This window comes from Chiloscyllium plagiosum, unplaced genomic scaffold, assembly GCF_037043375.1.
Source record: "Chiloscyllium plagiosum isolate Xiang-an unplaced genomic scaffold, Cpla_swu_hap1 HiC_scaffold_15, whole genome shotgun sequence".
NCBI lineage: Eukaryota > Metazoa > Chordata > Chondrichthyes > Orectolobiformes > Hemiscylliidae > Chiloscyllium > Chiloscyllium plagiosum.
Genome location: NW_028270153.1, coordinates 73,102,259 through 73,126,770, shown reverse-complemented (window position 1 = coordinate 73,126,770; position 24,512 = coordinate 73,102,259).

Genomic DNA, 24,512 nt, shown 5'->3' with positions numbered 1-24,512 from the left:
CTTATCAATTCTAGAAGAAGTGAAAGTAGAGAAGTCCCCTGGGCCAGATGGGATTTATCCAAGAATTCTCTGGGCAGCTAGCGAGGAGATAGCAGAGCCTTTGGCTTTGATATTTGAGTCGTCATTGTCTACAGGTTTGGTATCAGAGGACTGGAGGATTGCAAATGTTGTGCCCTTGTTCAAGAAGGGCAGTAGAGATGTCCCAGGTAATTATCGACCAGTGAGCCTTATTTCTGTTGTAGGAACGGTTTTGTAAAGGATTATAAGAGATAATCTTTATAATCATCTAGCAAGCAACAATTTGATTTCAAATATTCAACATGGTTTCGTCAAGGGCAGGTCGTGTGTCACAAACCTCATTGAGTTTTTTGAGAAGGTGACCAAGCATGTAGAAGAGGGTAGGACAGTTGAAATGGTATACATGGACTTCAGCAAAGCCTTTGATAAGGTTCCACATGATAGGCTGTTGGAGAAAATGCAGAGGCATGGGATTGAGGGTGATTTAGCAGTTTGGATTAGAAACTGGCTTTTTGAAAGAAGGCAGCGAGTGGTAGTTGATGGAAAATATTCAGCCTGGAGTCCGGTTACTAGTGGTGTGCCACAAGGATCTGTTTTGGGACCACTGCTGTTTGTCATTTTTATAAATGACTCAGATGCAGGCATACATGGATGGATTAGTAAATTTGGAGACAACACTAAAGTCAGTGGAGTAGTGGACAGTGTGGAAGAATGTTACAGGTTGCAGGGGGACTTAGATAAACTACAGAATTGGGCTGAGAGGTGGCAAATGGAGTTCAATGCAGCTAAATGTGAGGTGATGCAGTTTGGGAAGAATAACAGGAAGGCGGAGTACTGGGTGAATGGAAAGATTCTTGGTAGTGTGGATGTGCAGAGGGATCTTGGACTCCATGTACATAGATCCCTGAAAGTTGCCACCCAGGTGGATAGTGCTGTTAAGAAGGCATACGGTGTGTTCGGTTTTATTGGTAGAGGGATTGTGTTCCGGAGCCGCAATATCTTACTGCAACTATACAAAACGCTGGTGCGGCCACACTTGGAATATTGTGTACAGTTCTGGTCCCCATATTTCGGGAAGGATATGGGCGCATTGGAAAAGGTGCAGAGGAGATTTACCAGGATGTTGCCTGGTCTGGATGGGAGGTCTTATGAGGAAAGGCTGTTCTCATTGTCAAGAGGAAGGCTAAGAGGGAATTTGATAAAGACATGCAAGATGATCAGAAGATTAGATAGGGTAGACAGTGAAAGTCTTTTTCCTAGGATGATGATGTCAGCGTGTACGAGGGAGCGAAACTATAAATTGAGGGGTGATAGACTTAAGACAGATGTCAGAGGCAGGTTCTTTACACAGAGAGTGGTAAGGGCATGGAATGCACTACCTGCTAATGTAGTCAAGTCAGCCACATTAGGGAGATTTAAACAATCCTTAGGTAAGTACATGGATGATGATGGAATAGTGTTGGAGGACGAGCTGAGAATAGTTCACAGGTCGGCACATCGAGGGCTGAAGGGGCCTGTTCTGCGCTGTATTGTTCTATGTTCTATATTCTAAGGGCCTGTACTGTCATATTCTGTGTTCTTTTAGTCTATCTTACTCTAATAGCCGAGCGATTCCATAAAGGGTTTGTACTGCTCTGCAATGTTCTATGTTCTATGAGTGGAACTCTCATTATAACCAAACAGTTCCATAAAGGTCCTGTATTGCGCTGTCATATTCTAGTTTGTGTTAGTCTAATGACTTTTATGAGTCTAGCGGTTCCATAAAGGAACTGTACTGCATTGTAATTTTCTGTGTTCGATTAGTCTAACCTACGTTATTAGCTGAGCAATTCCATAAAGGGCCTGTAATGTGCTGTAAAGTGCTACGTTGTATTAGGAGAAAGTGAGGTCTGCTATTCCTGAAGAAGGGCTTATGCCCGAAACGTCGATTCTCCTGTTCCCTGGATGCTGCCTGACCTGCTGCGCGTTTCCAGCAACACATTTCCAGCTACGTTGTATTAGTCTAACTTCTTGTATTGGCCGAGGGGTTCCGTAAAGGGCCTGTACTGCACTATAATGCTGTATGTTCTATGAGTCTAACTTCCTTCATTAGCCCAATGGTTCCATAAAGGGCCTGTAATGCGCTGTCATGTTCGATGCTGTATTAATCTAACTTCCTTTATTAGCTGAGCGGTTTCATAAAGAACATTAAAGTGCAATACAGGCCCTATGTTCTATGTGTCTGACTTACTTTATTAGAAGAGCGGTTCCTTGAAGGGTCTGTACTGTGCTGTAATGTTCTATGTTCTATGTGTCTAACTTCCTTTATTCGCTGAGCCATTCCATAAAAAGCCTATATTGCGCTATAATGCTCTATTTCCTATGAATATAATGGTCATTATTAGCCGAGCGGTTCCATAAAGGGCCTGTACTGCGCTGTAATATGCTATGTTGTATTAGTCTATCTTCCTGTATGAGCCGAGCGGATCCATAAAGTGCCTGTTCTGCGCTGTACGGTTCTATGTTGCATTAATCTAACTTCCTTTATCAGACGAGCGGTTCAATAAAGTGCTTGCACTGCGCTGTAATGTTTTTTGTTCTATGAATTAGTAGCCGAGCAGTTCCATAAAGGGCCTGCACTGCGTTGTAATGTGCTACGTTGCATTAGTCTAACTTCCTTTGTTAGCCGAGTGGTTTCATAAAGAACTTTATAGCGCAGTACAGGCCCTATGTTCTATGCATCTAACTTACTTTATTAGAGGTGGGGTTCCTTAAAAGGCCTGTACTGTGCTGTAATGTTTTATGTTCTATGAGTAGAACTCATTATCAGCCAAGCAGTTCCTGAAAGGGCCTGTACTGCACTGTCATGTTATATGTTCGACGAGTCAAACTTCCTGTATTAGCCAAGCGGTTCCATGAAGGTCCCATACTGCGCTGTAATGCTCTTTGTTTGATGAGTCTAACTTTCTTTATTCGCTGAGCGATTTCATAAAAGACCTATACTGTGCTGCAATGCTCTATTTCCTATGAGGAGAAAGTGAGGTCTGCAGATGCTGGAGATCAAAGTTGAAACTTTATTGCTGGAACAGCACAGCAGGTCAGGCAGCATCCAGGGAACAGGAGATTCGACGTTTCGGGCACAGGCCGAAGAAGGGCCTGTGCCCGAAACGTCGAATCTCCTGTTCCCTGGATGCTGCCTGACCTGCTGTGCTGTTCCAGCAATAAAGTTTCAACTCTATTTCCTATGAATAAAACAGTCATAATTAGCTGAGCGGTTCCCTAAAGAACCTGTACTGCGTTGTAATGTTCGATGTTCGATGAGTCTAATTTCCATTATTAGCCGAGCGGTTCCATAAAGGACCTGTACTGCGCTGTAATGTTCTATGTTCTATTAGTCTAACTTCCTTTGTCAGCTGAGCGGTTCCATAAAGTGCTTGTACTGCACTGTCATGTTCCATCTTCTATGAGTCTAACTTGCTTTATTAGTCGAGTGGTTCCATAAAGGGCCTGTACAGCACTGTAATGCTCTGTATTCGATGAGTCTAACTTGCTTTATTCACTAAGCGATTCCAAAAAAGGCCTGTACTACGCTGAAGTGCTCTATTTCCTATGAATATTACGGTCTTAATTAGCTAAGTGGTTCCGTAAAGGGCCTGTACTGTGTTGTAATGTTTTGTGTTCCAGGAGTCTAATTTCCTTCATTAGCTGAGCAGTTCCACAAAGGATCTTTCCTGGGGTGTAATGTATTATGTTGTATGTGTTTACCTTCCTTTATTAGACGAGCGGTTCCATAAAGAGTCTGTACTGCGTTGTAATGTTTTATGTTCTATGATTATAACTCATTATTAGCTGAGCGGTTCCATAAAGATCCTGTACAGCACTGTCATATTCTATGTTCTATGAGTTAACTTCCTTTATCAGCTGAGCAGTTCCTTAAAGCACTGTACTATGTTCTATGTTCTATGAGTCTAACTTCGTTAGTAGCCGATTGGTTCCATAAAGGACCTGTTCTGCACTGTCATATTATGTTTTGTTTTAGTCTAACTTCCTCTATTAGTCGAGTGGTTCCAAAAAGGGCCTGTACTGCGCTGTAATGTTCTATGTTCGATAAGTGGAACTCATTATTAGCTGAGCAGTTTCATAAATACTGCACTGTCATAGTCTAGTTTGTATTAGTGTAATGACCTTTATGAGCCCAGCGGTTCCACAAAGGACCTGTTCTGCACTGTAATGTTCTATGTTCTCAGTGTCTAACTTTCTTTATTAGTTGAGCAGTTTCATAAAGGGCCTGTGCAGCATTGTGATGTTCTTTGTGCTGTGAGTTCAACCTCCTTTATTAGCTGAGCAGTTCCATATAGGGCCTGTAATGCACTGTAATGATCTATGTTCTATGAGTCTAACTTCTGTTATTAGCCAACTGGTTCCATAAAGTGCTGTACTGCTCTGTAATGTGCTATGTTCTACGAGACTAACTTCCTTTATTTGCCAAGCGGTTGTATAAGCGGCCTGTATTGTGCTGTCATGTTCTATGTTCTATGAGTCAAGCTTCCTGTATTAGCCGACCAATTCCATAAAGCTCCTGTACTGCGCTGTAATGTTCTATGTGTCTTACTTCCTGTATTTGCCAAGTGGTTCCATAAAGGGCCTGTACTGTGCTGTCATTTTCTATGCTGTATTAGTCTAGCTTCCTTTATTAAGGAGGTGAGACTAATGCAACATAGAACATTACAACGCAGGACAGACAATTTTGTGGAACTGCTCGACTAATAAAGGAAGTTAGACTCAGGACATGGAACATTACAAAGCAGTACAGGCCCATTATGGAACTGCTCAGCTAATAAAGTAAGTTTGACTAATACAACATAGAACTTGGCAGCGCAATACAGGCCATTTCTGGAATCAATTGGCTAATAAAACTCGCTACCACAGCCACATTTGCTTCCTCAGTGCCCTCCTCCGAAACCAACTCATCCCACATGGACTCCGGATCACCTTTAAACCAGCAGAGTTCGGACCCGAACAGGACAAATAGTACAGACTACAGATTCAAAAACACCAGCAACAGTTCTCCTTCAAGATCCTCCGCTCCATGCTCGCAGCAATGCGTCGGCACCTAACCTCTCTACAGTCAGCCCTGCCTCAGCTGAGGGTCACCCTCACTCAGAACTGCAAAGGACCCCTTCTGTACGACATCCTCAGGAGAATTCATACTCTCAACAAACAGTATTTCAACTCCATCTCAAACATCAAAAACTGTAAGTACAACAAACTTTTATCTACCCACCTCCATAACCAGCACTCCTCAAACATTCCAGTAGATTTCCCTGGCACCTGGAACTGCTCAGACGCCATTAGCCATGTGGCTGGTGCAGCTGCCACCCCCATGCTGATTGATGATGTCACTTCCGCCCCCATCATGGCCACTTACACCCCTCACAATTCCTCATCCACCACACATGACATCACTTCCGCCCCTCACATCATCGCTGAAGTCACGTGCTCAGTGACGTCCGCCCCCCCACTGCCGTGTTTGCCATCACTTCCGCCCCCACCAATGTCACTCGCCTGCATTCTGCTGAAACACCCCCCACAGACCCCACTGTCACCATCCCCGTCCCCCCAGAACACTGAGGGGAACAACACCCCTGCTCATGACTCCACCACCACACCCACTCCAGTTACAGGCTCTACCCCCACTCCCAGCTCCACACCCAGACCAGATCCTAGCTCCCAGCCCTGCCGAGTTTTCACCATCTTCCAGACGAACAATCAGTCCTAAGCAAAGGACTTACCTTCATCCCCCTCCGTCCACGAAACAATAAATTTAATACACGCCGTGACGTCGAACACGTCTTCCACCGCCTCCGCCTCCGAGCTTACTTTCACAATCAGGACACTCGCCCACCTTCCAAAGACCCCTTCACCCGCCTCCAACTGCATCCACCTGGACACCCCGCGTTGGCCTATTACCCGCCTTCGACCTCTTCATTTCCAACTGCCGCCGGGACATTAACCACCTCAGCCTGTCTACCCCCCATTCCCCACTCCAACCTCTCACCCTCACAACGCGAAGCCCTCCAATCCCTCTGCTCCAATCCCGACATCACCATCAAGCCAGCAGATAACGGGGGTACAGTGGTAGTCTGGTGCACTGGTGAAGCCAAACACCTCTTCCTACTGGACCCTCGACCATGACCCCACCCCCGATCACCAAACCATCATCTCCAAGACCATACACACCTCATCACCTCAGGAGATCTTCCACCCACAACTTCCAATCTCATAGTCCGGGAACCCCGCACTGCCCAGTTCTACCTCCTTCCCAAGATCCACAAGCCTGACCACCCTGGCCGACCCATTGTCTCAGCGTGCTCCTGCCCCACTGAACACATTTCTACCTATCTCGACATTGTCCTATCCCCCCTAGTCCAGGAACTCCCCACATACGTTCGAGACACCACCCACGCCCTCCACCTCCTCCAAGACTTCCGTTTCCCCGGCCCCTAACGCCTCATCTTCACCATGGATATCCAATCCCTCTACACCTCCATCCGCCATGACCAGGGCCTCCAAACCCTCCATTTCTTCCTCTCCCAACGTCCCCAACAGTACCCTTTCACCGACACTCTCATTCGTTTGGCCAAACTGGTCCTCACCCTTAACAATTTCTCCTTCGAATCCTCCCACTTCCTCCAGACCAAAGGGGTAGCCATGGGCACACGTATGGGCCCCAGTTATGCCTGTCTCTTTGTTGGCAACGTAGAACAGTCGATCTTCCGTAATTACACCGGCACCACTCCCCACCTCTTTCTCCGCTACATTGATGACTGCATTGGCGCCACCTCGTGTTCTCGTGAGGAGGTTGAGCAATTCATCAACTTCACCGACACATTCCACACTGACCTTAAATTTACCTGGACCATCTCTGACACCTCCCTCCCCTTCCTAGACCGACTTGATACCGACATTTTTTACAAACACACCGACTCCCACAGCTACCTGGATTACACCTCTTCCCACCCTACCTCCTGCAAAAATGCCATCCCGTATTCCCAATTCCTCAGCCTCCGCCGTATCTGCTCCCAGGAGGACCAGTTCCACCACAGAACACACCAGATGGCCTCCTTCTTTAGAGACCGCAATTTCCCTTCCCACGTGGTTAAAGATGCCCTCCAACGCATCTCATCCACATCCCGCACCTCCGCCCTCAGACCCCACCCCTCCAAACGTAACAAGGACAGAACGCCCCTGGTGCTCACCTTCCACCCTACCAACCTTCGCATAAACCAAATCATCCGCCGACATTTCTGCCACCTCCAAACAGACCCCACCACCAGGGATATATTTCCCTCCCCACCCCTTTCCGCCTTCCGCAAAGACCGTTCCCTCCGTGACTACCTGGTCAGGTCCACGCCCCCCTACAACCCACCCTCCCATCCTGGCACCTTCCCCTGCCACTGCAGAAATTGCAAAACCTGCGCCCACACCTCCTCCCTCACCTCCATCCAAGGCCCTAAAGGAGCCTTCCACATCCATTAAAGTTTTACCTGCACATCCACCAATATCATTTATTGTATCCATTGCTCCCGATGCGGTCTCCTCTACATTGGGGAGAGTGGACGCCTCCTAGCAGAGCGCTTTAGGGAACATCTCCAGGACACCCGCACCAATCAACCACACTGCCCCGTGGCCCAACATTTCAACTCCCTCTCCCACTCTGCCGAGGACATGGAGGTCCTGGGCTTCCTTCACCACCACTCTCTCACCACCAGACGCCTGGAGGAAGAACGCCTCATCTTCCGCCTTGAAACAATTCAACCCCAGGGCATCAATGTGGACTTCAACAGTTTCTTCATTTTCCCTTCCCGCACCTCACCCTAGTTCTAAACTTCCAGCTCAGCACTGTCCCCATGACTTGTCTTACCTGCCTATCTTCTTTTCCACCTATCCACTCCACCCTCCCCCCACCCCCGACCTATCACCTTCATCCCCTCCCCCACTCACCTATTGTACTATGTGCTACTTTCTCCCCACCCCCACCCTCCCCTCACTTATCTCTCCACCCTTCAGGCTCTCTGCCTGTATTCCTGATGAAGGGCTTTTGCCCAAAATGTCGATTTTACTGCTCCTCGGATGCTGCCTGAACTACTGTGCTCTTCCAGCACCATTAATCCAGATCTGGTTTCCAGCATCTGCAGTCATTGTTCTTACCTAATAAAGAAAGTTTGTCTCATAGAATGTAGAATATTACAGCACAGTATAGGCCCTTTATGGAACTGCTCAGCTAATTAAAGAAGTTAGACTAATACAACATAGAACATGACAGCGCAGTACAAGCCCTTAATGGAACCACTCGGCAAATAAAGGAAGTTGGACTAAAACAACATATAACATGACAGTGCAGTACAGGCCTTTAATGAACTGCTTGGTGAATACAGAATGTTAGACTCATAGATCATAGAACATTATAGCACCATACAGTCCTTTTATGGAACCGCTCTGCTAATAAAGGGCATTAGTCTAACACAACATAGAAAACTGTAGCGAAATACAAGCCCTTTATGGAACCATTGTCTAATAAAGAAAGTTAGACTAATGCAATATAGACCATGACAGCGCAGTACAGGCCCTTTATAGAACTGCTCGGCTAATAACGAATGTTAGACTCATGGGAAACATTACATTACAGTGCAACACAGTCGCTTTATGGAATCGCTTGGCTAATAAAGCAAGTTAGATCTCGACAACACAAAAAATTGCAGCATAGTACTGGCCCTTAATGGAACCGCTCGGCGAATTACAGACATTAGACTAATGCAACATAGAACATTACAGCGCAGTACAGGCCTTTTTGTGGAACTGTTCAGCTATTAAATGAAGTTAGACACATTTATGGAACCGCTGGCTCATCAAGACAGTTAGACACATAAAACATAGAACATCACAGCGCAGGAGAGGGCCTTTATAGAACCCGTTGGCTGATACCAGGCATTAGACTCAAAGAACATAGAATACGACAGTGCAGTACAGGCGGTTTATGGAACCACTCGGCTAATAAAGCAAGTTCGACTAATACAACGTACAACGTTACATCACTTTATGGAATCGCTCGGCTAATAAATGAAGTTTGACACATAGAACACAGCAAGGAGAAAGTGAGGACTGCAGATGCTGGGGATCAGAACTTAAAAATGTGTTGCTGGAAAAGTGCAGCAGGTCAGGCAGCATCAAAGGAGAAGGAGAATCGACGTTTTGGGCATAAGCCCTTCTACAGAGCTTTATGGAAGAGCTCGGTAAATAAAAGAAGTTAGACTCATAGAACATAGAACATGACAGCGCAGTACAGGCCCTTTATGGGACTGCTCTGCTAATAATAAAAGTTAGACTAATACAACGTTACACATTATAGCTCAGTACAGGCCCTTTATGGGACTGCTCTGCTAATAATAAAAATTAGACTAATACAACGTTACACATTATAGCTCAGTACAGGCCCTTTATGAAACTGCTAGGCTCATAAAGGACATTAGACTAATACAAACTAGACTATTACAGTACAGTACACACCCTATATAGAACCGCTCAGCTAATAATGAGGTCCACACATGGAAAATAAACCATTACAGCGCAGTACAGGCCCTTTATGGAAACGCACGGCCAATAAAGGAGGTTGAACTCATAGAACAAAGAACATTACAACACAGTACAGGACCTTTATGAAACCGCTCAACTAATAAAGGAAGTTAGACTCTTAGAATATAGAACATTACAACGCAGTGCAGACCCTTTATGGAACAGCTCGGCTAATAAAGAACGTTAGACTGTAGAACATAGAACATGACAGCGCATTACAGGCCCTTTGTGGAATCGCTAGGCAAATAGGGGAAGTTAGACTAATTCAACACAGAATATGATAGCGCAGTACAGGCCCTTTATTGAACCGCTTGGCTGATAGAGGAAGTCAGACTCATTGAACATAGAACATTATAGCGCAGTACAGGAGCTATGTAGAACCGCTCGGCTAATGCGGGAAGTTTGACTCATCGAACATAGAATATGACAGCGCAGTACAGGCTCTTTATGGAACCGCTTGGCAAATATGGGAAGTTAGACTCATAGAACATTCAGCATTACAGCCCAGTATAAGTCCTTTATGGAACCGCCTGTTTAATAAAGGAAGTTAGACACATAGAACATAGAACATTACAGCGCAGTACAGGTGCTTTACGGAACTGCTCAGCTAATACAGGAAGTTTGACTCATCGAACATTGAACATGACAGTGCAGTATAGCCCCTTTACAGAACTATTACACTAATAAAGGAATTTAGATTAGTAAAACTTTGGACATGATAGCACTGTACAGGCCCTTTATGGAATTGTTTGGCTAATAAAAGAAGTTTGTCTCATACAACATAGCACATTACAGCCCAGTACAGGCCCTTTAATGAACTGCTCAGCAAATAAAGGAAAGTAGACTCATAGAACGCAGAACATTACAACGCAGTACAAGCCCTTTAGGGAACTGCTCGGCTAATTATGACCATTATATTCAAAGGAAATAGAACGTTACAGCGCAGTGCAGGCTCTTTTTGTGGAACTGTTCAGCTATTAAATGAAGTTAGACACAGAACATAGAACATTACAGATCAGTACAGGCCCTTTATGGAACCGCTGGCTCATCAAGACAGTTAGACACATAAAACATAGAACATCACAGCGCAGGAGAGGGCCTTTATAGAACCCGTTGGCTAATACCAGGCATTAGACTCAAAGAACATAGAATACGACAGTGCAGTACAGGCGGTTTATGGAACCACTCGGCTAATAAAGCAAGTTCGACTAATACAACGTACAACGTTACATCACTTTATGGAATCGCTCGACTAATAAATGAAGTTTGACACATAGAACACAGCAAGGAGAAAGTGAGGACTGCAGATGCTGGGGATCAGAACTTAAAAATGTGTTGCTGGAAAAGTGCAGCAGGTCAGGCAGCATCAAAGGAGAAGGAGAATCGACGTTTTGGGCATAAGCCCTTCTACAGAGCTTTATGGAAGAGCTCGGTAAATAAAAGAAGTTACACTCATAGAACATAGAACATGACAGCGCAGTCCCTTTATGGGACTGCTCTGCCAATAATAAAAGTTAGACTAATACAACGTTACACATTATAGCTCAGTACAGGCCCTTTATGGGACTGCTCTGCTAATAATAAAAATTAGACTAATACAACGTTACACATTATAGCTCAGTACAGGCCCTTTATGAAACTGCTAGGCTCATAAAGGACATTAGACTAATACAAACTAGACTATTACAGTACAGTACACACCCTATATAGAACCGCTCAGCTAATAATGAGGTCCACACATAGAAAATAAACCATTACAGCGCAGTACAGGCCCTTTATGGAAACGTACGGCCAATAAAGGAGGTTGAACTCATAGAACAAAGAACATTACAACACAGTACAGGACCTTTACGAAACCGCTCAACTAATAAAGGAAGTTAGACTCTTAGAATATAGAACATTACAACGCAGTGCACGTCCTTTATGGAAATGCGCGGACAATAAAGGAGGTTGAACTCATAGAACAAAGAACATTACAACACAGTAAAGGCCCTTTATGAAACCGCTCAACTAATAAAGGAAGTTAGACTCTTAGAATATAGAACATTACAACGCAGTGCAGACCCTTTATGGAACAGCTCGGCTAATAAAGAACGTTAGACTGTAGAACATAGAACATGACAGCGCATTACAGGCCCTTTGTGGAATCGCTAGGCTAATAGGGGAAGTTAGACTAATTCAACACAGAATATGATAGCGCAGTACAGGCCCTTTATTGAACCGCTTGGCTGATAGAGGAAGTCAGACTCATTGAACATAGAACATTACAGCGCAGTACAGGAGCTATATAGAACTGCTCGGCTAATGCGGGAAGTTTGACTCATCGAACATAGAATATGACAGCGCAGTACAGGCTCTTTATGGAACCGCTTGGCAAATATGGGAAGTTAGACTCATAGAACATTCAGCATTACAGCCCAGTATAAGTCCTTTATGGAACCGCCTGTTTAATAAAGGAAGTTAGACACATAGAACATAGAACATTACAGCGCAGTACAGGTGCTTTACGGAACTGCTCAGCTAATACAGGAAGTTTGACTCATCGAACATTGAACATGACAGCGCAGTATAGGCCCTTTACAGAACTATTACACTAATAAAGGAATTTAGATTAGTAAAACTTTGGACATGATAGCACTGTACAGGCCCTTTATGGAATTGTTTGGCTAATAAAAGAAGTTTGTCTCATACAACATAGCACATTACAGCCCAGTACAGGCCCTTTAATGAACTGCTCAGCAAATAAAGGAAAGTAGACTCATAGAACGCAGAACATTACAACGCAGTACAAGCCCTTTAGGGAACTGCTCGGCTAATTATGACCATTATATTCAAAGGAAATAGAACGTTACAGCGCAGTGCAGGCTCTTCAGGGAACCGCTCAGCTAATTATGACGTTATATTCATCGAACACAGAACATGACATCACCGTACAGGCCCTTTATGGAACCACTCGGCTAATAAAGGAAGTTAGACTAACACAACATAAAACATTACAGCACAGTACAGGCCCTTTATGGGACTGCTCTGCTAATAATAAAAGTTAGAATAATACAACGTTACACATTATAGTGCAGTACAGGCCCTTTATGAAACTGCTAGGCTCATAAAGGACATTAGACTAATACAAACTAGACTATTACAGTACAGTACACACCCTATATAGAACCGCTCAGCTAATAATGAGAGGGCCACACATAGAACATATAACGTTACAGTGCAGTACAGGCCCTTTATGGAAACGCACGGCCAATAAAGGAGGTTAAACTCATAGAACAAAGAACATTACAACACAGTACAGGCCCTTTATGAAACTGCTCAACTAATAAAGGAAGTTAGATTCTTAGAATATAGAACATTACAACGCAGTGCAGACCCTTTATGGAACAGCTTGGCTAATAAAGAACGTTAGACTGTAGAACATAGAACATGACAGCACATTACAGGCCCTTTATGGAATCGCTAGGCTAATAGGGGAAGTTAGACTAATTCAACACAGAATATGACAGCGCTGTACAGGCCCCTTATGGAACCACTCAGCTAATAAAAGAGGTTAGACTGATACAATATAGAACGTTATAGCACAGTACAGGAGCTATATAGAACTGCTCGGCTAATGCGGGAAGTTTGACTCATTGAACATAGAATATGACAGCGCAGTACAGGCTCTTTATGGAACCGCTTGGAAAATATGGGAAGTTAGACTCATAGAACATTCAGCATTACAGCCCAGTATAAGTCCTTTATGGAACCGCCTGTTTAATAAATTAAGTTAGATACATAGAACATAGAACATTACAATGCAGTAAAGGCCCTTTATGGAACTGTTCAGCTAATAAAGGACGTTAGATTCATAGAACATTACAGCGCAGTACAGGTGCTTTACGGAACTGCTCAGCCAATACAGGAAGTTTGACTCATAGAACATTGAACATGACAGCGCAGTATAGGCCCTTTACAGAACTGTTCGTCTAATAAAAGAAGTTAGGCTAATAAAAGAAGTTCAACTAATACAACATAGCAATTCAGGCCCTTTATGGAACTGCTCGGCTAATAAAGAAATTTACACTCATAGAACAGAGAACATGACAGCGCAGGACAGGCCCTTTATGGAACTGCTCATGTAATAAAGGAAGTTAGACACATAGAGCATAGAACATTACAGCGCAGAAAAGGCTGTATGGAACCACTCGTCTAATAAAGGAAGTCAGACTAATGCAACATAGACCATAACGGTGCAGTACAGGCCTTTACTGAACTGCTTGGTGAATACAGAATGTTAGATTCATAGATCATAGAACATTACAGCGCTGTACAGGCCTTTTATGGAACTGCTTGGCTAATAAAGGACGTTAGTCTGACACAACATAGAAAATTGTAGCACAGTACAAGCCCTTTATGGAACCGCTCATCTAATAAAGGAAGCGAGACAAATGCAACATAGACCATGACTGCACAGTACAGGCCCTTTATAGAACTGCTTGGCTAATAAGGAATGTTAGACTCACAGGAAATATTACATTACAGTGCAACACAGTCTCTTTATGGAACTGCTCAGTTAATAAAGGAAGTTTGACTCTTAGAACACAGAACATTACAGCGCAGTACAGGTCCTTTATGGAACTGCTCGGCTAATAGAAGAAGTTTGACTAATACAACACAGAATATGACAGTGCAGTACAAGCCCTTTATGGAAGCGCTAGACTCATAAAGGTCATTAGACTAATACAAATTAGACAATGACAGCGCAGTACAGGCCCTTTATGGAACTGCTCAGCTAATAATGAGTTCCACTCATAGAACATAGAACATTACAGCGCAGTACAGGCCTTTATGAAACCGCTCGGCTAATAATGAGTCCTATTCATAGAACATAGAATACTACAGCGCAGTACAGGCCCTTTATGAAACCACTTGGCTAATAGAGGAAGTTAGACTGATACAACACAGTACAAGCCCGTTATAGAACCAGTCGGCTACTAACAAAATTAGACTCATAGAACATAGAACATTACAGCACAGTACAGAGCTTTAAGGAACTGCTCAGGTGATAAAGGAAGTTAGACTCATAGAACATACAATATGACAGTGCTGTACAGGACCTTTATGTGACTGTTCGGCTAATAAAAGAAATCAGACTAAAATAACATTGCACATTACAGCCCAGTACAGGCCCTTTAGGGAACCGCTCGGATAATTATGACTGTTATATTCATAGGAAATAGAACATGGCAGCACAGTACAGGCCATTGATGGAACTGTTCGGTTAATAAAAGAAGTTAGACTAATACAACATAGCATATTACAGCGCAGTTCAGGCCCTTTATGGAACTGCTCAGCTAATAAAGGAAATTAGACTCTCAGAACATAGAACATTACAATGCAGTACAGGCTCTTTCAGGAATCGCTTGGCTAATTATGACCAATATATTCATAGGAAATAGAGGAGAAAGTGAGGTCTGCAGATGCTGGAGATCAGAGCTGAAAATGTGTTGCTGGAAAAGTGCAGCAGGTCAGGCAGCATCCAGGGAACAGGAGAATCGACGTTTCGGGCATAAGCCCTTCTTCATTCCTGAAGAAGAAGGGCTTATGCAAGAAACGTCGATTCTCCTTTTCCCTGGATGCTGCCTGACCTGCTGCGCTTTTCCAGCAACACATTTTTAGCTCATAGGAAATAGAGCATTACAGCGCAGTGTGAGCCCGTTATGGAACTGCACTGCTGATAAAGGAAGTTAGACTCATAGAACGTAGAACATGACAGCGCAGTATAGGCCCTTTATTGAACTGCTAGGCTGATAAAGGAAGTTAGACTCATAGAACAGAACATTACAGCGCAGACCAGGAGCTTTATGGAACCGCTCGGCTAATAACGTTGGTTAGACTCATTGAACACAGAGCATTACAGCGCAGTAAAGGCCCATATGGAACTGCTTGGCTAATAAAAGAAGTTAGACTAATACAACATAGCACAGTACAGCGCAGTACAGGGCCTTTATGGAATTGCTTGGCTAATTATGCCCGTTACATTCACAAGCAGTAAACATCACAGCACAGTACAGGCCCTTTATAGAACTGTTCGTCTAATAAAAGAAGTTAGGCTAATAAAAGTTCAACTAATACAACATAGCAATTCAGGCCCTTTATGGAACTGCTCAGCTAGTAAAGGAAATTAGACTCACAGAACATAAAACATGACAGCGCAGTACAGGCCCTTTATGGAACTGCTCGGCTTGTAAAAGAAGTTAGACTGATACAACACAGAACAACACAGCACAGTACAGGCCCTTTAGGGAACTCTTTGGCTAATTATGACCATTATATTCATTACAGTGCAGTACAGACCCTTTATGGAATAGCTCAGCGAATAAAGGAAGTTAGACTCATCGAACATGGAACATGACAGTGCAGCACAGGCCCTTTATGGCACCTCTCGGTTAACAACGGACATTTGACTAATGCAACACAGAACATTACAGCGCAGTACATGGCCTTTATTGAACCGCTCGGCTGATAAAGAAAGTTAGACTTATACAATGTAGCACATTACAGAGCATTACAGGTCCTTTATGGAATTGCTCGGCTAATAATGAGTTCTACTCATAGAACATAAAACATTACAGCGCAGTACATGCCCTTTAAGGAACCGCTAGGCTAATAAAGTAAGTCAGACACATAGAACATAGGGCTTGTACTGCGCTGTAAAGTTCTTTATGAAACCGTTCGGCTAATAAAGGAAGTTAGACTAATACAACAGAGAACATGACAGTGCAGTTCAGGCCCTTTACGGAACCGCTCGACTAATGAAGGAAGTTAGACTCATAAATCTTATCTCTTATAATCCTTTCCAAAACCATTCGTACAACAGAAGTAAGACTCACTGGCCTATAATTACCTGGGTCATCTCTGCTGCCCTTCTTGAACAAGGGCACAACATTTGCAATCCTCCAGTCCTCTGGTACCAAACTTGTAGACAATGACGACACAAATATCAAAGCCAAAGGCTCTGCTAACTCCTCCCTAGCACCCCAGAGAATCCTCGGATAAATCCCATCCGGCCCAGAGGACTTGTCTACTTTCACTTCTTCGAGAATTTATAACACCTGTTCGTAACTAACCTCGATCCTTTCGAGGCTAATATCTCGTATGTCGTCCTTCTCCTCTACAATATTCTCCCTTTCCTGAATGAAAACCAATGAGAAATGTTCATTTGACACATCTCCGATCTCCACAGGGTCCACATTCAACTCCCCACTTCTGTCTTTGACTATTCCTACCCTAATCATCCTTTTAGTCCTCACATACCAATAGAAAGCTTCAGGGTTCTCCTTTATTCTATTTGTTAAAGACTGCTCACGTCCTCTCTTTGCTCTTCTTAACTCCTTCTTTCAATTCTTCCTAGCTTATCTGTTACTCTCCATTGCCTCATCTGAACCATCTTGCCTCATCAACACATAAGCCTTCCCCTTCCATAGAGTCACAGAGTCATAGAGATGTACAGAATTGAAACAGATCTTCGGTCCAACCTGTCCGTGCCAACCAGATATCCCAACCCAATCTAGTCCACCTGCCAGCACCTGGCACATAGCTCTCCAAACCCTTCCTATTCATATACACATCCAAATGCCTCTTAAATATTGCAATTGTACACGCCTCCACCACTTCCTCTGGCAGCTCATTCATTACACGTACCATCCTCTGCTTGAAAAAGTTGCCCCGTAGATCTCTTTTATGTCTTTCTCCCCTCACCCTAACCGTATGCCCTCTAGTTCTGGACTTCCCGACTCCAGGGAAAAGACTTTGCCTAATTACCCTATCCATGCCCCTCATACTTTTGTAAACTTCTATATGGTCACCCCTCAGCCTCCGACACTCCACGGAAAACAGCCCCAGTCTGTTCAGCCTCTCCTTATAGCTCAAATCCTCCAACCTTGGCAACATCTCTTTAAACCTTTTCTGAACCCTTTCAAGTTTCACATCTTTCTGATATGAAGGAGACCTGAATTGCATGCAATATTCCAACAGTGGCCTAACCAATGTCCTGTACAGCTGCAACATGACCTCCCAACTCCTGTACTCAATACTCTAGCCAATAAAAGAAAGCATACCAAACACCTTCTTCACTATCCTATCTACCTGCGACTCCACTTTCAAGGAGCTATGAACCTGCACTCAAAGGTGTCTTTGTTCAGCAACACTCCCCAGGACCTTACCATGAAGTGTATAAGCCCTGCTAAAATTTGCTTTCCTAAAATGCAGCACCTCACATTTATCTGAATTAAACTCCATCTGCCACTCCTCATCCCATTGGCCCATCTGGTCAAGATCCTGTTGTAATCTGAGGTAACCCTCTTCGTTGCCCATTAAACCTCCAATTTTGGTGTCATCTGCAAATTTACTAACTGTATCTCTTATGCTCGCATCCAAATCTTTTATGTGAATGACAAAAGGAAGAGGACCCAGCACCGATCCTTGTGGCACTCCACTGGTCACAGGCCTCCAGTCTGAAAAACAGACCTCTATCACCACCCTCTGTTTTCTACCTTTGAAACAGTTCTGTATCCAAATGGCTAGTTCTCCCTGTATTCCATGAGATCTAACCTTGCTATTCAGTCTCCCATGGGGAACCTTGTCGAATGCCTTACTGAAGTCCATATAGACCACATCTATCACTCTGCCCTCATCAATCCTCTTTGTTACTTTTTCAGAAAACTCAATCAAGTTTGTGAGACATGATTTCCCACGCAAAAAGCCATATTGACTGTTCCTAATCAGTCCTTTCCAAATACATGTACATCCTGTCCCTCAGGATTCCCTCCACTGACGTCAGGCTCACTGGTCCCTCATTCACTGGCTTGTCCTTACCACAATTCTTAAACAGTGGCACCATGTTTGCCAATCTCCAGTCTTCCGGCACCTCACCTGTGACTATCAATGATACAAATATCTCAGCAAGAGGCCCACCAATCACTTCTCTAGCTTCCCACAGAGTTCTTGGGTACACCTGATCAGGTTCTGCTTAACAAAAGATACAATTTCTTGAGTAGCCATGGTTCCCTTACCTTATCACTTTCTCCCTGCCTGATAGGGACATATCCATCAAGGACATGCAATATCTGTTCCTTAAACCAGCTCCACCTTTCCATTGTCTGCATCCCCTGCATTTTGCTTCCCCATTCTATGCATCCTTATTCTTGCCTAATCGCATTATAATTGCCCTTGCCCCAATGATAACTCTTGACCTGTGGCATGTACATATCCCTTTCTATCACTAAACTAAACGTAACTGAATTATGTCACTCTCTCCAAAGTGCTCATTTACAACTAAATCAAACACCTGGCCTGGTTCATTACCAAGCACTAGAGGGTGCTTGGTCTTGGGCCACTGTGTGACCTCCCCTCTCGTCGGCCCTACGACATATTGCGACAGGAAACCCTCCTGTACACATTGGATAAAAACTGATCCATCTGACATACTAGAGTTATCGCATTTCCAGTCAATGTTAAGGAAGTTAAAGACCCCATAATGACTACCCTGTTCCTTTCATTCCTACCCAGAATAATTTTGCCAAACCTCTCTTCCACCTCCCTGGAACTCTGCGGAGGCCTATAAAAACCTTCAAGCAGTGTGACCTCTCCTCTCCTGTTTCTAACCTCAGCCGACACTATCTCAATCGACGAGTTCTTGTCAAAGGTTATACTATCCTTGACTAACAAGGCCACATCTCCCCCTCTTTTACTGCCTTGCCTGTTCTTAATGAAAGATCTAAACCCTGGAACCTTTAATATCCATTCTTACCCTGCTCTATCAGTGTCTCCTAAATGGCCACAACATCAAAGTCCCAGGTACCTATCCATGCTGCAAGCTCACCTACCTTATTTCGGATACTTCTTGCGTTGAAGTAGACACACTTCAAACCAGTATGCTGTCTGCCAGCACTTTCCTGTGACCCTGAAATCCTGTCACTGACCTATCTACTCTCATCCTCCTATGCACTGCAACTACACCTCAGGTTCCCATCCCCCTGCTGAGCTAGTTTAAACCCACCCGTGTAGCACCATCAAATTTCCTGCCCAGGACATTAGCACCCCTCTGGTTCAAGTGAAGACCGTCCTGTTTGTACGGGTCCCACCTTCTCCAGAATTATCCAAGAACCTGAAACCCTCCCTCCTGCACCATCCTTGCAGCCATGTGTTCAGCTGATACCGTTCCCTATTCCTTGCCTTGCTATCACGTGGCATGGGTAACAAACCAGAGATAACAACTCTGTTTGTTCTAGCTCTCAGCTCCCACACTAGCTCCCTGAAATTCTGCCCTACATCCCTATCCCTCTTTCTACCTATGTCGTTGGTACCTACTGGGACCATGACTTGAGGCTGGTCACCCTCTCCCTTCAGGACCCCAAAGATACGATCCGAGACATCACAGACCCTGGCACCTGTTTATTTATGGCACATAATTATGGCTCATATAATTAATGTTAGGGCCTTGGGTAGTGTTGTAGAACAGAGGTACCTGGAGGGGTTAAACACAGTTATATAATTGATGTTAGGGCCTTGGGTAGTGTTACAGAACACAGGGATTTCAGGGTTGTAGGACATAATTCTTATGAACTTAATGGTAAGGCCTTGGGTAATGTTGTGGAACGGGGGACCAAAGGGGCGTAGGACATTATTCTTATGTAATTAATGGTAGGACCTAGGGTAGTGTTGTAGAACAGAGGGACCGGGGGGTGTCGGACATAATTCTATTATAATTAATGGTAGGGCTTGGGAAGTGTTGTAGAACAAAGGGACCTCGGGGGTGTAGGACATAATTCTGAGATAATCAATGTTGGGGCCTTGGGTAGTGTTGCAGAACGCAGGGTCTGAGGGGTTGTAGGACATAATTCTTATGTAATTACTGGTAGGGCCTTGGGTAGTTTGTAGAACATAGCAAGGGGGCGTAGAACATAATTTTTTCTCAATAAATGACAGGGCTTTGGGTAGTGTTGGAGAACAGGGAGAACTAGGTGTTGTAGGACATAAATTCACATAATTAATGGCAGGTTCTTGGGTAGTGTTGTTGAACAAGAGGACCTAATGCATGTAGGACACAATTCTTATTTAATTACTGGTGGGGCCTTGGGTAATGTTGTAGAACATAGCAACCTAGGGCGTGTAGGACATAATTCTTAGGTAGTGTTGTAGAAGAGGGACCTGGGAGTGTCAGACATGTTTCTTATATAATTAATGGTAGGGCCTTGGGTAGTGTTGTAGAACAGTGTGTCCTCATGGGTGTCGGACATAAATCTTATATGATTAATTGTAGGGCCTTGAGTAGTGTTGTAGAACGGGGGGATTGGGGATGTAGGACTTAATTCTTATATAGTTAATGGTAGTGCCTTGGGTCGTGTTGCAGAACACATGGATCTCAGGGGTGTAGGGCATAATACTTATATAATTAACAGTTGGGCTTCGGGTAGTGTTGTAGAACACGGGGACCAAGCGGGTGTAGGACGTAATACTTTCATAATTAATGGTAGGGCCTTGGGTCTTGTTGCAGTTTACAGGGATATATTTCCCTCCCCACCCCTATCTGCTTTCCGCAAAGACCTTTCCTTCCGTGACCATCTGGTCAGTTCCACATCCCCTTACAGCCCACCCTCCCATCCTGGCACCTTCCCCTGCTACCGCAGAAATTGCAAAAGCTGTGCCCACACCTCCCCCCTCACCCTCACCCAAGGCCCCAAAGGAGCCTTCCACATCCATCAAAGTTTCACCTGCACTTCCACATGTCATTTATTGTATCTGTTGCTCCCGATGCAGTCTCCTCTCCGAGAGTGCTTATCTCTGGGACATCTGCACTAATCAACCCCACTGCCCCATGGCCGAATAGTTCAACTCCCCCACCCACTCTGCCGAGGACATGCAGGTCCAGGGCCTCTTCCACCACTGCTCCCTCACCACCCGACGCCTGGAGGATGAATGCCTCATTTTCCACCTCAGGACTCTTCAACCCCAGAGCATCAAAGTGGACTTCATTAGTTTCCTCATTTTCCCTCCCCTCACCTTACCCCAGTTCCAACCTTCCAGCTCAGCACCATCCTTATGACCTGTCATATCTGCCAATCTTCCTCTCCGCCTACCTGCTCCACCTTCTTCTCTGACCTATCACCTTCATTCCCCACCTTAATCCCCCTATTGTAGTCTTTGCTACATTCTCCCCAGCTCCATCCCCCTCCCATTTATCTCTCCACCCCGGAGGCTCCCGTCTTCAATTCTGATGAAGGCTTTTTGTCCAAAACATCGATGTTCCTGTTCCTTGAATGCTGCCTGACCTGCTGAGCTTTTCCAGCACCATCTAATCTTGACCTTGGGTAGTGTTGAAGAAGAGGGGGACCTGGGGTGTAAGACATATTTCTTCTATAATTAATTGTAAGTCCTTGGGTAGTGTTGTAGAACAGGGGGCCTAGGGATGCCGGACATATTTCTTCTCAAATTAATGGTAAGTCTTTGTGTATTATTGTAGGACAGAGGGACCTTCGGATTGCAGGACATAATTGTTATCTAATTAATGGCAGGACCTTGGGTAGTGTTGTAGAACAAGGAGACCGAGACGGCGAGGAGATAATTCTTACATAACGAAAGGTAGGACATAACTCGTTCTAACTAATGATCGGGCCTTGGGTCATGTTGTCGAAGAGAGCGGCTTTGTGGTTCAGGTACATCATTCTTTGAAATGTGTGTTCTAGGTTGATAGGGTGGTTAAGAAGGCATTTAGCATGCTTGCCTTCATTGCTCAGACCATGGAATATAACAGTTGGGATGATATACTAAGGTTTTACAGAGTGTTGAGGAGACCTCTACTGGGTTAATGTGTGCAATTCTGGTTGCCCTGTTACAGGAAGGATTAAACTAGGAAAAAATTCCCAAGATTTACCAGGAATGAAGAGTTTGAAATGTAAATATAGACTGGAAAGGCGAGGACTTCTCTCACTAGTTGAGGTTTATACAACCATGAGGTGCATAGAGAAGGTAAATGACAAGGCCTTTTCCCTCAGGTGGGGGAATATCAAAACAGGGGCTCATATTTAAAGGTGGGAGGAGAAAGATTTAAAAAGGACATGAGGGGCAACCTTTTACACAGAAAGTGGTTTGCGTGTTGGAATGAACTGCCAGAGAAAGTGACAAATGCAGGTACAGTTACAACGTTTAAAAGGCATAGAGGCATAGAGATGTACAGCATGAAAACAACTCATCCATGCCAACCAGATGCCCCAAATAAATCTTGTCCCATTTGCCAGTATTTCACCCATATCCCTCTAAACCCTTCCTATTCATATACCCATTCAGATGCCTTTTAAATGTTGTAATTGTAACAGCCTCCACCATTTCTTCAGGCATATCATTCCATACATGCACCACCCTCTGTGTGAAAAAGTTGCCCTTTAGCTCTCCTTTAAATCTTTCCCTTCTCACCTAAAGCTAATGTCCTCTTCTTTTAACCTATCCATGTCCCCCATGATTTTACTGTTGAGAAAGAAATGGAGGCAAGACAACTCAGGTAAATAAATATTGATGTTTTGAAAACAGATGATATTACAGAAAGGAAAGTGCAGGATGTCTTCGAAAACATAAAGGTAGATAAATCTCTAGGACCTGAACAAGTGTATCCCAGGACATGGTGGGACATTAGGGACGGAATTGCGGGAGCAGTTGAAAGAAGAAGTAGGAGAGAAAAAGACAAAAAGAAACTGTCAGTAAGAAGAAGAGAGAGAGAGAAGAGAGAAGCTCAGAGAGAGAGAGAAACAGGAGTTAAGGAAAGACATGACGAGATTAAAGTGGTGATACACTCCATTCAGGTTGGTCACAGCTCTCTCGATGGTCTCTCACACTCCCTTTTCCCATTGGGGATATCCCGTGCTCCAGGGGCTTGTTTTAGGAGGGACTGTTTCAGGGAGGGAATGGGGGGTATTAAAGGATCAAACTGGGATTGAGATTCAAACACTCCCCATACTCTCACTCACAGAGACAGACAAAAGCACACAGATACTCACTCCCTGCTCAGTGCACATGAAGAAGGGAACAGTGGCTGCAAGAACCTGTTTGAAATACCCCCAGGTCTGTCATTCAAAGATGCCCTCTCCACCCAAGTCCCAGCTCATCCAGTCAGCTCCCAGCTCTCTCTCCCTGTGGCAAACCTCCCCCAGAGATGGAGCACAACCAGAGTTGTTTTTGTTTTTGTGGGATTTGAGAGAGGTAAATAGTTTAGGTCAGACTGTCTCTGTCTGCTCCTGCTTAGTATTTTACTGTCTTGGAATTGAAGCTGTATATATTCTCATCCTGATCAAATTCCTTTTGTCTTTGAGCTTTCAGATTGACCAATGTCAAAATCAAAACTTGCGATTGCCGGGAATCAGACCTGTTTGGAAGGTAGCTATACTCACCAAGATTACACAATCACTGTCCACTTTAACTCAACATAATCCCCAAACACATTTAAAAAAGACCTTTATCACGACAATTAAACAGAGCTGGTGTTGACCCACCGAAGGTGATATTAGGTCAGGTGACAGTAACTGATATAAAGAGGCAGATTTGAAGGAGCATCTTCAATTGGAAGGGGAGCTGGGTCATTGGAAGGTGCAGAGAGAGAGAGTCCAGGAGTCCCTCTGGTTGGGCTTGGATTCCCCACAAACCCATCAGCTGCTTCATGGAAATGAAGGAATAAAGAAACAGAATGATACCAGGGACTGAATGGAAATGAAGTAAATTATTGTTGAAAATAAACTTGCAATCAGAAAACACAGAACTTTTTACAGGACATGATTTACTCTTTATAACACTTTTTTCCCTTTTGTCGAGATGTGTGGATCAGTGAATTCATTGAGGATGAGTGTAGA